This window comes from Leuresthes tenuis, unplaced genomic scaffold, assembly GCF_036924035.1.
Source record: "Leuresthes tenuis unplaced genomic scaffold, fLeuTen1.0.hap1 SCAF_11, whole genome shotgun sequence".
NCBI classification, from domain to species: Eukaryota; Metazoa; Chordata; class Actinopteri; order Atheriniformes; family Atherinopsidae; genus Leuresthes; species Leuresthes tenuis.
In genome coordinates this window covers 15,436,584-15,451,574 of record NW_027325365.1, presented here as the reverse complement: position 1 = coordinate 15,451,574, position 14,991 = coordinate 15,436,584, and the positions used below count along the sequence as shown (strand labels likewise).

Sequence of the window (14,991 nt, the reverse complement as noted above, 5' to 3'; positions counted from 1 at the left end):
AGCCAGATTGCTTTGTAATCATTGTTCCCTACCCTAACAAGTATATATGTTGTCCTGGAACTGATTAGAAAAGTTTCCAATGTGTAAGTTGGTTCTGCAGAAAACATCCACCTTAAAAATGTGCCTCAACACACTTCTGAAGCTGAGAGCTGTTGCCACACAGTTCAGAAGATAAAACAAACAGCCCACACATGCTGCTATATGTTGGTATATCCCAAAACTATTTACAAGGTCTCTGAAGTATTTTTACAGCTATTTGATCTTACTTTACTGTTTAACAGCTATAACAGAAAATACAGACAGCTAAAAAGCCATCTCTCTGAGGGCCTCACACAGCATTTGCAGAATATAATCCACATCATCTTCACAACTTTTGTTACAGCATATGCAGCCAGTTTGACATGATCCCACAATTACATTTCTGAATCTTCTTTTTTCCTACAAGTGGTGGCTGGTAGTGTCGATGTGTGTGTCTGTGTGTGTGATGCAATTCTGTGTCCGACCGTGATAAACATCAGGTTTAAGGTCAACAGAAGCAGGACAAACCATGGCCAAAGGCTGATGGATTACACCACCCTGATTTACAATACTAACACACCCCACTACGGCTGCCTCACAACTCACACAGAATGCAGCGTCCCTTGCACGCTTCCATGTTTTAGCGGTGAATTATGTGTAGCTGCACAGTCCCAAGTATATGTAAGAGAAGCAAGCACACATGTGTCAAGTGTCAACACCTGTCAAACAGCAGGGCATATGGGAGGCAGGCTGGTATGGAGAGCAGATAGTGGTAAATACTTCCACCTATTATAGACCCAATGGCACAGCGACACACACCTAAATCCACAGTTCAAACAGAGGACAGGTGGCCTGAAAATTACATCATAAACTATCACTGAACTACATTTTTTTGGTACCAACTTGTTCAGTATACATTCAGCTAATTCTCAAAATGCATTTTCTGTGCAATATACAAGATTCTAAGAGGAAACATGCACAAATTTCCGATGATGTCTCAAACAAACAACAGCAAATACACACATCTGAGTCACACTCAAGAAATTTGATCAGTTAAAAATGAGAATTCTTACCCTTGTGGTACGTCACCTGCTTGGACTGCAAGGAAAAGGTTCCCATCACAAGACCCATGTTGACTTCTGGCTGCAGGAATTTGTGTGTGTGTGGATATAATCAAGGTGTGCAAGTGAATATGCGCACGCTGTAGGTGTGTGTAATTTTTGATTAAGTTAGTCCATCAGCCGGCTGTGTGTGTGGAAGTACAGATATCACTTCTCATGCTGCCTCACACCCACACAGTTCTGCCGCTCCTCTTCGAGGGTGTGTAAGTGAGAAAGAGAGTGTGTGTGTGTGAGTGAGTGAAAAGAACGGCACACATGCACTCTGAAGCTACCTTTGTCTGCGCCGTCACTGAAGCTGCCTATTTTACATGCCTTCTGTCTCCCTTTCCACACCGCACACCCTCCGTCTTTCTGCCTCTCAGGGTTTCTCTCAGCACCAGACTGTCATTCCATCAATTCCTCTGTGCCTCTTTATGTATTTGCTTATCCCTGCTTCTGCTCTTTTCCTGCTTGTCTCTGTCGCTCTGTCTCTGTGTCTGTCTGGTGGGGAGCGGGGGTTGCACACTGTTGCACGGGGAAACACAGAGACAGAGAGAGGGGGAAGAGTAGGAGAGGAGTACGCAACTCACAGGAGAACAAAAGAGAGGAGATATGAAATAATGATCAGAAGGATGAGAGGGTGAGGAGAATAGAAGAGCAAAGTTTGAGGGAAGAGGGTGAAAGAAAGAGATGAAGATAGCAAGATAAAGAGAGCAAGAGGTGAGAGGAGAAGAGGGAATGCATAACTGATCTATCCCACTTAGCTATTCAGCAGGCAAACAGTCTGACTGTGGAAGGGTATTTTCTGCTTTATCTCTACATGCACAAGTCTGACAGCTGGTGCGTGTACGTGCTTGTGTGTGGATAATTATTCTGCTAGAGGGTGGGTCACCAACAAAGCCCTGTACATCTGACTCTGCTACATTTGCAGACATGCTGCCTTGCAGATGCTCCTGTCTGCATCAACATGCTTTATCCGAAATGTTTTTACTATCGAGTCCAAGTCTTTGAGCCTGCGCTCGCTCGCAATGTGTCACACCTCAGCTCAGTCATGGCCCTTTGGCGTCAGAGAATGACGCAGTTGGTACGCTCGTTGTGAAAGTTGTGAAAGGTCACAATGAAGTCAGACTGAGATCTTTTCCCAACCCTGACAACATCCTTTTAATGGATAAACATTTCAACCAACAATTATAGAATAATGATACCTAACTTATGAGTGACTGAGAGCACAAAGGTGGGAAAGATCCACATGGGACTGGACCTATAGTTTCCATTGTAAAACAAAGAAAACAAAAGGGTCATCAATCCAATCTCTTGACAGACTGTGAAATAGCTACATTTTGGAAGTTAACAACAGTGGCTGATCCCGTAGGAACATAATTGGTAACACTGCCAGTAGAGTGAAAAGAAAAGTAACCTAAGGAATCAAAAATATTATCCTCAGCAGCATTACTTCTTTTCCAAAATCAGTTCAGTAACTGTTGAGCTAAACTCTTCTTGCAGCATTCCTGCTGGAAACCAAAAAATGTAGTGTTTGGTGTCAGTATGATAGAAAATGAGCTGCCAGAAGAACAGATGAAATAACTTTCAATCCCCCCTTGGAAGAGAAAACTGGAGTAAATAACAGATCTGAGGATAAAATCATGTCACACATCGTCTGTGTCAATGAAGCCTTCAGAATCCAGCCGTCAGCCAATCAAAGCAGAATTGTGTCATCATAGCAGTGTTTCCCAGCCAGCGTAGTAGGAAGAAAGCAACTGTACCAGCTGTACTGTCCTGCGTGTAGCCACATTGCTCCTTTGAGACTTAAACAAGACGATGACGTTCTGCAGCAGTGGCAAAAGTCGGCAAGTTTTCTGAGCTTTGCCTTTGTTGACCTGCCACATGTGTAGAGTCAAATCTGCATTTGGGTCCTCTAACACAGAAACTGTGACAACTTTGACAAAATAGTGTCAAATCAAAACAAATGCCATCTCAAAGCAGTTGCAATCCAATTCAAGCCAATTACAATCAAATTAATCAAATTCTAAATGAGTCCAATTCATACAGAGCCAATTGAAAAAAAGTTGCTTAGCTTGGGAAAACCAACAGATTGCGTTGAAATTTCTCTTCGATCCAATCTCCCATCCTGAGCATGAACACGACAACATTAGAATTGGCAGTTGAGTTGATGAAGCAACTGTTTGTCACACACCACAACAAGAAGAGAGGGGTATTGAGTTATTGATTAAAATATGTCCAATGCCACAACACTGTGGACTGTGGGAAAATGTTTAGGATTTTCTGCTGCTTCTAACTAATGTTGTCTTTAAGGAAGCTGAATAGTGATTTAGTCAGAGGATAGCAACATGGTCCACTTCACACAAACTTTCCTGCGTTCTGCGTAACACTCTGAGAGAGTTGAGATTAGCAAGCTGCACTATTGCTATTGATGGCAGCCCTTATTGAAATTCATCACATCACTGTAGTTAAGAAAACAAATTACATCTGCGGTTGAGCTGAGGCTGTCGAGGCCAATGATAAAGCCATTAGGCCATGGCATTCATTAAAAGCCTCTGGCTGCAGCAGCGTGCATACTGGGTATGAATGCAGAGTTAAAACAAGAAGGAAGAAGGGATCGAGAAAAGAGATGAGTGAAAAATTAACACAGAGAGCAGGAGTGTGTGCGTAAAAAGAGGCATTTTTTAAGGTGTGCAAGATCTTTCACAAACACACCAATCTTGTGTCTCCTTTTCAAGCTCTGCAGAAAGAAAAGCCGACAGAGGTTTCTTACTATGTCACTAACAGTTGTGTTTTACGTTCAACCACACATGAATGTACATGTGGAGTAGAAACACGAACAAACACCCGCTGGTTACAGTGAGCAAGACTGGCAACGTATCACCAGAAAGACACAGGTCTTTGAATACACACAACAGAAGTAACACAAAGACACACCGATTAAATACAGAGAGTCTGCCTGAATGGACGAGATAAGGGGGAGCACGATTCACTGTACTGACAATGTTTAACTTCAGTGGACAGGTTACACACACATCAGCGGAGAGAAAGCTGTAGTGTGAACAAACACCTTCAAAAACCCACTGAATGAAAAAAAAATAAGCTCAAAATATGAGAGCTGAAAAACAGGCTGTTTTGATCCATCTCTGAAAAAGTTGCCATCTTATAAATACCTTTTTAAAAAAAACACTGGGCGAATTTATCTGAGGAAAACGAAATGCAATGACTGCATAACCTGATAGACTACAACATAATAGAATAGATAGAATAGAATAGAACTGAATAGAACTGAATAGAATAGAATAGAATAGAATAGAATAGAATAGAATAGAATAGAATAGAATAGAATAGAATATAAAAGAACAGAATAGAATAGAATAGAATAGAATAGAATAGAATAGAATAGAATAGAATAGAATAGAATAGAATAGAATAGAATAGAATAGAAGAACATACTACTCAGAAAAAGAGTTGTCCCTGGAAAAACAACAGCATCAGTCATTTCAGTGAGTGCACAATGACTCCCTATGTTTATACTCAGCTAAGACCTTTCACAGCCATAAGAATTATGACTGCAATCTTTTTGGAGCAAAGAAGAAAAAATTAGATCTTGTTCCAGAGCAACAAAGTCTGCAGGAATAAGACGGATGGGACAACAAATTGATGAACTGAAAAAAACTGCGATTAATTTCCTTCTCTTCCATCACCAAAATGTTTCCCGCTCAAGGTATTTTTGTACCCTAACTGAGCCTAATCTCCACAGTTTGAAGTAAGAAACCATTTAAATCTTTCAAAAGATAATCTGTGACAAATGTGGAAACCACTCACAATGTCATGTTAATAATCACATCTGAGCTGAAAACAGTTGAAAACTTGTTTGATTCCACAGATCCCAGAATACAGAAATCTTTCAAAAAGGACAAACCCCATTAAGTGCTGAATCTTGTTATCCTAAAATGGTCTTAAACAAAGTCCCAGACCCAATGATTTGTGCTTATGTATTGAATCTACAGTGTACATTTTCTTCCATATACTGAAATGCATCTTCACCTCTAGAATGAAATGCTGCATTTAATGTACTTTAGAGGAAGGAATTTGGAATTGTTATTTTCTACATTCAAACGCTACACTTCACAAAGTTTGCTTCGTCCCGAACATGAAACACTCATCATCTGTCACTCATCTGTTTACTGAAGACCTAAAACTGTGTAGAAGGCACAGAAATATTTTGTGTTTGCTGTGTAAGCCTCCTTTCTGAGGAATGATATATATGCAGAAGAAAACTCACTCGAGTAACAGAGAAGGAAGTCAGATTAAGGTGATGTTTTTTTAAACGTCTTTTATATCAGTTTTTAGTCAACATTGCTTGCTTATATTCAACATCACTGCCACAGAAGCCACCATTTTGATTATGTAATGTCACAGTGATGCAGACACAATGATGCACATGTTTAAATTCTCACACTGCTGCCACTTTGAGCTCATACCAGAAGTTTAAATCGAGCTTCAGTTTTTTTTTTGTTCCATTCGCTAAAAACCCATTTAACTGCAGAGGTTTACTCTTTGAAGGAGCAGTTTCTATGATTTAATGACATCTAGTGGGGACTTTGCATATTGCATAGAACTGAATACTCCTCGCTGCTCTCCTCGGTTACTTCAAATGGGCAGTTTTAATATCACCCGTCAAGCTGATAAACGCTGTTTAAAAAAACAGTCTGTGTTTGTGAACGCTCTCTGCAATGCTAACCAGCACTTCCAGATGCAGACCAGTATATCTGAGCAGTATTTCTGAACAGCACACTCAAACGAGTTACATATGCGACAGTAACATGGGAATATTAAAACACTCGACAATGTTTGTAAATGTATCTGCAAACATGGTTTATAAATTCGGCTGAGAAGAGTGACTGTTAACGTCGCTTTATGCAGCAGATTGTTCACAAACATAACTGGTTTTAGTGTAATTAGAAAATTAGATTAACTCAACAGCTGCTTCGACTGCACATACACATTTGAGCTCAGTTTATCATTGCTCTCTCTTGAATTAAACGCTTTGCTGGCTCTGAATTTTTATCCATGGTTGTCCCGACATTTTAGACTGGTTGGTCTCCATGGTCTCTGCGAACAGGCTGCTTGGGTTAAGACTCGGATACATTTTGGTCACCAGTTGATGTCCGACAGTTCATGTCTCACATCTCGCTGACTGACACAGTATCGTCTGATATTCTTGTGATTCCCTAAATGGCCTTAGTCCAAATGTAACTGGTCTTGCTTTTGCTGATCTGAGTATCTTTATGCAAACTTTGTCTACACAAACAGCTTCCTTTAGATGTTCCTGCCTGCTGCCAGATATAACATGCAGAGACTGCCATGCATTGACTGCTTGCCTTTCACATATTCCCCCCGCACCTGTTTGCATCTCTGCCAAAATATGGTGCTTGTACATGACAAAAATTACATCCTAAGACTAATGCAGCACCTTTTTTCTTTTCCTTTTTGTTTTCTAACAATCGTTAGAACTAATCATTTTAATGTTTCTTTGTATGTTTTTTCACAAAAGCTCCATTTCAAATTAGACATACAAATCATCACGATTATCTTACCATTTCTTAGGGATACAGTTCATACCACAGGAAGTAATAGAAGAATTACCTTCCCAATTGTTTCTAACAAGAAAACCAATTCAACTCTGTGAAGCTAAGACTCTGACAGGCTGATGGACTCCAGCCTCACTGCAAGTCACGGAACAGTTGTATAAAATTAATCTATTAATCGTGTTGATGCAAACATAATGAACCAAAAAGTAATTTCATGTTAATGCAAATGACTATTTGGCTCATCATGTTTGAACCAAAAGGAATAATAGATGCATATTACATAACTGCGTCATGAATTAACTAGGTTTGGGTTCATTACATTAGACCAAGCACCAAACCCTTCCAACACATTAAGCCTGACATCGTTTGTTCTGCCTCTCTGTCCTGTCCAAACTACTGTGGATCACTCTGTGTGCCAGCCACTTTCCATCATTTATCAATTATTACACACCAGACCATTTACAGGAATCAACATGACAGTTTGGGTTGGAGGGAAGGAGAAGAAAAAAAAGATGACATTTGGCCGTGGAGCTGAAGGGTAGAAAGCATGTTACTGTTGAAACAGAGGGTGTTGACAAGCACAGAATGTGGTGAACAGGCACTGAATAATAAATTGACATGTTAGTTGCTGTCCAGTCTTATCAGATGAAGGCTGGATGGAATCTGTCAGAGTGATGACCACACAGACGAGAGGAGGTGACGGAAGAAAAAGCCGAAAGCACAGAGGGAAAGAAAGATGGAGGGAATAAATGGAATAAGACAGGACTGGGATAACTGCAGTAAGTGAGAACACTGTAGGACAAACAAGCTGAGCAAGATGGATAGATTTTGAAGGGAAATAGAGCAGGGACTTGGGAGGGAGATGTGGATGTCAAGAGTTAAAGGAGAGGAGGGAAGGAGGGATGGATAAGTGGAGTACAAGGAGAAAAGAGTGAAAACTGCACCCGGCCTCTAACAGGTTCTCTGACATTTGAGTTATCAGGGGCAAAACAGATTAAATCAATGATCCTGTCAGAGGCTGGAATGGCGTGTAATACCACCCAGATCTACAAGTCAGTTTTCCTCTAAAAAAAAACCCAATATGTCAGTTGCTCCAACACCAGACTACAAATAAGCTGTGCAGCAAGGCTGGAGAACAGTTAGTGTGCAGCGAGTCAGCAAGCACCGCCAGAGTGATTTCACCTCTAAAGTCGATCTGCTGTATATAATATCATCGTGTCTTAAAGATGGATCATTTCACCCATATCATTTTCAGGCTTTTAAAGGGACTTGCTAAAAAAAAATCTGTGTGCTTGAGAGCATATATTTGGGTGCCTGCAGTCCTTACTGACTCAAAAAAAACACAACCTTGTCCCTCAGGACTCTCTAAGTCTGAAAATATCTCATTCAGTGACCCGTTCAGATTGGTAGTGGATTTCTATATCACACCCCCAGCTTAGAGTTGAAATATCCAGCCTCCTCATCTTTATCACCACTCAACTTCAGATTCAAATCATGCTGCATGCACTTTGACACAGGGGTGCAAAGTCAAAAATGTTTTGCTCTTGCGCTTTGCTTTGCTGTTAACAGCAAAATCCACACCAACAGCTATTTAGTTCAGCTAAGTAAAAAAAATTTGTGCATGCCTCTCTGAACAGAGGTATAAATTCATGGCTGGAAGACAGTGTAGTAGTTCTGTCTTTCTGCTCTCATTTGACCAAAGCAAGGCACATTTCATCAAGATCTCAGAAAATTGTGGGCAAAGAGGGCAAAGACAGTATGTCCATCTCTAAGATTTACCAATACATTCTAACGACTGATTCATGTTGGACACAATTTCTCTTTTTTTCACATAGACTACATGAACACAACAAACAATGAATAAAATTTTTATTAAGGTTTTCCATTGTTAACTACCGTCCAGTCCACATGACAGCTATCACCAGATGCCAAAAACAGGTGACATATTCCACAAGCAGGAAAGCAAATGGTTTACATCAACTGTAACGACTCTCACCCATCTAAAAATAACAGAAAAAGTTGCACAGTTATGAAAAATGCCTCCAATTCAGAAGTCCAGCCAGCTGTCACAAAAAAAGAATACCAGGCTAGATTTCTACTGCAAACTCAGTACAATGCAAATGAGAGGAATGTCATTTATAGCAATTGATTTGAAAATTCAACATAATTAAGGAGACAGCTTTGAGCTGAAATGATTAGTTGATTGTGCTGTAAAGCCGAAGGTTTTTATTTTTGGTAATTCATTCACACAGCTGCAAAAATTGACCTACTATCGTTATCTTCCAACTACAATTATTGTAGAGGTTGTTCTGAGGTCAAGTAGCGACAAGCATAACTTTTAAATAAATCTTGCTGGATAATAAAGTCTTCTTAACCTTTGAATAAGCAGCAACTGAAAACTGAAGTATTTCCAGACTGTGGAAAAAAGAAAAAACATTGTATAACACAGACAATAATTGTAAACGCCTTGGTGTAACGTCCTGTATTTAAACCCCAACATCTCCAAGCCCTTTTACCGCCACATGCAGACTTTTTGGCATTTAATCAGCCTCAGCGTTTTGTGTGGCTACAACCTCAAACTGTTTAATTTCGCCGGCACTGTTTTCATAGCGCAGGCACGCTGACACTTCAAGTTATTTGTTCACAGGTTGCTGTCACTTTTAGGAAACTTTAATAAGTGACACATAGATGAGATCGATTCAGTCATTATGGGTTTTAAAGTATTTCTTTCCAAAGAAAAGACTTGAAGAATAAGGACTAACTCGCTAGTTTAGCATCAGCGTAGCATCTAGACACTTTTGCTTGTAATACAAAAACTTGTGATATGTCAAAAACTGGATACAGCTCACCAAATTGTTGCCAGTTGGAGCTGTTGGGGTCACCAATCATAAACCAAAATTAAAAATTAGATGCCTGTTGACCAATGGTGGTGTTCTACCTTTTTAAAAAGAGAGAGGGGGGGGGTTGGTGAAACTGCTCAGTCTTGGGTTTTTCTCCATGACAACAGGCTTCACTCAAGGCCATGGTGGCCAAATTTCTGTCCCACAGTAAATCTCTTAGAAAGATTCACTGCTGCTTGCCAGCCACAAACTTTATGTCAGCTGTCTAGATGTGAAAAATAGCACTTTGCAGCCGCTGTGTAACCCACACCTACAAGCCGATACACAGATGAGACCTTTTGCAGAGTTCTCTGAACTCCAGTCAACTTCAGGGGAAAATAGTATGAAACACACTATCACAATGCATTTCATCCAGCCGTTCTTTTTCTTGGTTGAAAAAAGTTACCAGCCTATTTACTACAAATGCTTTATACACAGCATCACCTTGCCTGTGGGTGCTCCAGTACTCCAGCCCTGTCATCCTCCTCCAGCTACTATTCCTGGACACAGAGTAAGTATGTGACACACCAGAGCATTTTCTTCCTCAGAAGTGAAGCTGAAAAGGCCATTCTTTCATTTTTGTCAACTACAGATACAGTCATGTGAAAACTGAAGTACACCCTCTCCCCCACCAGCTTTAAGTTTAGGTAAAGAGACCCTCAGTTGAACAACAGACACCCATGACATATTTCACTGTCATCATTTATTTAACAAAGTCAAATTACAGAATCAGTGTGTGAAAAACAAAGCCCGCCCCATGCTTTTAGAAACACCTTCAGCAGCAATAATGTGAAGTATCTGTTGTCATGAGTCTCTCACAGCTTGGGGAAGGAATTTTGAAATGCTTTTGTTTATAGTGTTGCTTCATTGAGTTTTGCAGACAATTCATTTTTGCACATCTCTTCAAGATGTTTAATGATCGACAATCTTTCTTTGCCTTCTTAATCCCATGGAAGCTGTAAGAGTTTACTTAGTTTTTCACTTACTGCTTCTGCTTTTGGACGTGGTATAATGTGTCAAGTGTTGTTTTCATGTGTTGTATTTACTCTGATTTAGCTCTTCATACTGGCCAGATGACATTTTATTATGTCCTTATATGTTAAACCTTAGAATTGAAAGGAAAGGTCCTTTCCTTTTAGTGCGACAGTAAATCTTTACACTCCAGTGTTTAGTGTGTATTCAATCAAAACTCCTCCAGTTGTTTTCCTCCTCTGCTTAGTTTCCATTTTCCTCCCTCTGTAGTAGATGAAAGTGAAATGAGAGTTAACTGTATGCAGACTGATGACTGATTGATTTGCTGGGTGGAGGATGGTATCTCCTCCCCAGTGAGTCTTTTCATTGTGAATTTTTATTCACTTCATTATGTATTGAACATTTTCTGTGTCATCTGTGGAGCGTTAAAAGCAACATGACAGCATTTTGGAGCTGAGCAACACACACACACACACAAACACACACACACACACATAAACAGATAGACGACAGCAAAAGCAGACGCGCATCCACCTCAAAGACATTTACATGTGCTCACTCAGAAGACAAAAGAGAATAGTTATGTACACAAACTTGTCTATTCCCATCATCCCTTTTCTCATTTGCTCCTCTATCCTCGCTTTTCTTCTTTGAATACAGACCAGCCGAATCCCCCAACTCAAAGGGGTTTCAGAAAATATCTGACATGATAATGAAGCTCCTGAATATTTCATTTAATGCTTACAAGAAACACTGCAGATATGAGCTGCTGTGCCTCATGACAGTGAAACTGTGAAAATCCACCTTGTTCTGTGTCCATTCATCAGCCGTCAGAGTATGAGCCGCCTCGTCCGCAAGCTTTCTGGTCCTAAATATTGAAATCTTTGTTTGGTAAAGGCTCCAGTTTTGCTCCAATCTGCTCTGGCAGTGTTGGAATTCATAGTGATTGCAACTTGAGAGAAGTAGATGAGGGATCTGACGCACTCTGCTGGACAGCGTGAGAAACACACATCTGAACATGAGATACCAAAATTGAGTGAAACATTAGAATCGTGCCAAAAAATGCATAAAAGAATATGAACCCATTTTATGATAATATTTGTATCTTAAAAAACAGATATGATGAGACATATACAGCAAATTTAAAACAGACTGCTCGCTTTTTTCCCCCTCCCATTTGGAACTGATTGAGGAGGAACAGGAGGATTAACTTTGCATGTTCCTCCTGTTCCCAACAGAAGAAAACTTCAAGTTTCTTGTTTTGTGTTTTCGTTTCGTTGAAGGTGGTTTGTTTCTTCTTTTCAGCGAGTACTCTGAGGCAAATCTAAAAAAGATTGACCAGATTTGAAAAGATCAGAGTTGAGACTTTTTATTTTTATTTTAGAGGCATTCTTAAGGGAAGCAAGTTCAAATTATGAGAAAAAAATAGAGCAGATAGGATCAAAAAACATGCCATAAATTGGACTCAAACTATGATGTTAAGCTTCCTTGGCAAGGACAGGAAGGCCTGCTGTGGATTTTCGATTGAACAGGGATTTGTTAGCTGATGGTTGCCACCAGGTGCTTTCAAATGTGCCCAATTTGCTGCAGGTTGGCAGCAGGAAGCACCAGAGGGCAGGCTGTATGGAGAGGATAAGTGAAATGGTGCAGGCTGTGTACAGCCTGGTGCTTTTAACAGGTTTTCTGTGATGAGATGAAGCTGAGAAGAAGTTTAGGGGTTTAGGCAGTGCAGAGAGTGACAGACAGGCAGAGATAAACTGAATGTAAAACAAGGGGAAAAAAAAGGGATTTGGTGTAATCAGCCTGCAACTAAAAAAAGAGAGGCGAACCAAAGAGAGGCCAGAGATCTCTGTGGAGCTGAAAGTATGACTGTTATTTTCTTAAATGATTCTTTACAGGAATGTTGGGTGTTATTAATACATAGCTGTCAGAGACTGAAAAAAAATGGAGAAAACAGAGCAGATGATGGGACAGGAAGCATCAAAGATGCACAAGATTGTACTGATTCTAATGCCTCAGGCTGCAAACCAGAGCAGACATATCAAGGTCTGGAGACTAATTTGTTTATCGTGGTGTTTTTTTCATTGCTCTCTCTTGAATTAAACGCTTTGCTGGCTTGGGTTAAGATAGAACGGATACATTTTGGTCACCAGTTGATGTCCAATAGTTCAAAACATATGTTTTACAGATGTAAAATGGAAACACTTACACGCACAAAATAGCAACAGTACAGCTGAAAACAATGCAACATCTCATTTAGATCTAGGCTTATTTAACCTTTTTAGTACAGTCAACAGTCATTAACTTGCTTAGTCATCACTGTATTACTGTATTATGGCCTTTAAATTGATTACATTTAAATATACATTGCCATTTGTCCACTGTTTATAATTAATATATATCTTTTTAACTTACAGTTTGTTCTTTATATTCAGTTCCTCTCTGTGAAGTTACCACAGCGATATACTGACTGTTCCTTAATTTTACACCACACAATTTGTTTCTAAACACAGTTCTCTCACCTAATAAAAAAGAGTACTTTATATTTGTTTGAATACTTTGAGATTCTCTTTCATTTTGTTTTTGATTCATGATTTGTGTTTTACAAATTCAACTGAGCTGATTTAAGTCTTACAAAGATTTTTTTCCCTTTTTTTTTCTGTCTTAAAATGTCTAAAAATTCAAGTACAAGTCCTTGAAGTTGTGTTTTGATTTTTTTAGCTAACTTGTATTTTGTCAAAGCTACCAGTGGAGGTCAGTGTTGCTTTGATGGGTGTTACAAAGTGAACATTCTTTGGGGATACCTTTATTCCCTATACTGTTTTTCCTTTTAGGACTCTGAATGGATAAAACCCCTCACTGCGTTCTGCTTTACCAGCCATGCTGCTACTGATATGAGTATCTTGTTGCCACTGAGAGAAGAGGAGGTAAACTCATTTTCCTCAATTTATTGCTGCAGCTTTTAAACTGTTCTAAAATGCTGACTGTTAAAGGTCATCTGAAAAAGAGACTGTAACATGAAGTTTAAACTTGCAGCCAGGCCTCTTAGCAACAGGAAGAAATTGCCCTTCTTAGCCTCTATGTCAGCATCTTATTGAAGGAAGTAATTTAGTGGTTGTGCAGTGAGTGGAGAGATGGAAGGAAACAAGGAGGAGAGATTGTTTCAGTATCGTAAAATTGCCTGTTTCAGCTGTATTTTACAAACTCATTGATCAAGCGTGAATTTTGAAAGGATTCATGTAAAATCTGTGTTTTGCAATAAGAGGCAAACATTATATTTTGGAGATAATCAATGCCACCAGAGGCAGCATCATTTTTGAAGAGCTACCTGCTTTTCTAATGAGATGGAGCACAAACAAGAATGACTGTGAGAAATCTGGATGTGGAGCACAAATGATGTGCATGTTTATGGTTGAATCATGGGAAGTGTAGGATCCTACATAAACTGTTTCTCTTATTTTAACCGTCCCTAAAGAGTCCCTCAATTTTGGAGGTGTCGTGACAAAAATCTGCATTTTAGCTACAATGATTCCAAAAGCTCTCACGGACTCTCCTCAGTTTTACAGACACTTGAGTTATGAAGCACTTGTGTCATCTGACCTTCACCAATTATGTGGAAAAGTGATCCTTAGACAAACAAAATACTAGACGCCATTAAGTGCTATTAGAAAAAACACAAAACCAAATAAGACCACTTTAGATGAGTCTCTTTTTCCACTTTCTCCAAATGGCTTCATAAACAGCTTACAGCTATCCAGTTTCTAATCATCATCTGAAAGTGACCAAAAATAGAGTCAAGCTCTCATAATAACTCGACCAAAATTTCACACAATCTCTCTCACTGAACAGTTGTTAACACAAGCCACAAAACTACACAACTGTAATGTCTCTTTAAGGAGCCGGTATTTGTATGCGTGTGTGTGTGTGTGTGTGTGTGTGGGTGTGGGTGTGTGTGCGCGTGTGTGTGTGTGTGTGAGACTCTGAGTTTATGACCATTGTTTAATCAGATGAAGCTCCCACCGGAGCTCTGAAAAAGAGCAGATGTGGACCTGTGTGTTTGTGTGTGTGATTCTGATATTTTCCAGAAGCAGATCTCTTGGTCCTGCAGCTCATATCCTGTGTGGGCGTTTTAATGACTGTGTGTCCATCCCGTGTGTGATTTTTACATACATGTGCAGCAAGCTCTTGAAAGCTTCTTGACTTGTGTGTGTGTGTGTGTTATTTCTTATGACAGAATGAGACTGTTCATGTCACTTTGTTGGTCCTCTAAGGAGTCATTTGTTATGTAACAGAAACCTCAAAGGCAGCTCCTCCATGACGTTATGAGAGTGTGAGACCTCGAGGGCAGTTCTACTCACTGTGGTCGCATGCTTGAACCATCCAAAAACATGTGTGAGCATCCGGGTTTGTCTTTGTGTATCTACT

At 39.7% G+C, this 14,991-nt stretch overlaps 1 protein-coding gene across 1 annotated transcript in view; it reads right to left on the bottom strand.

Moving 5' to 3' along the window:
- Positions 1-14,991, bottom strand: part of LOC140318074 (A-type potassium channel modulatory protein KCNIP1-like) — a 46,135-nt gene that overhangs the window by 30,166 nt on the left and 978 nt on the right. The window lies entirely within an intron of this gene.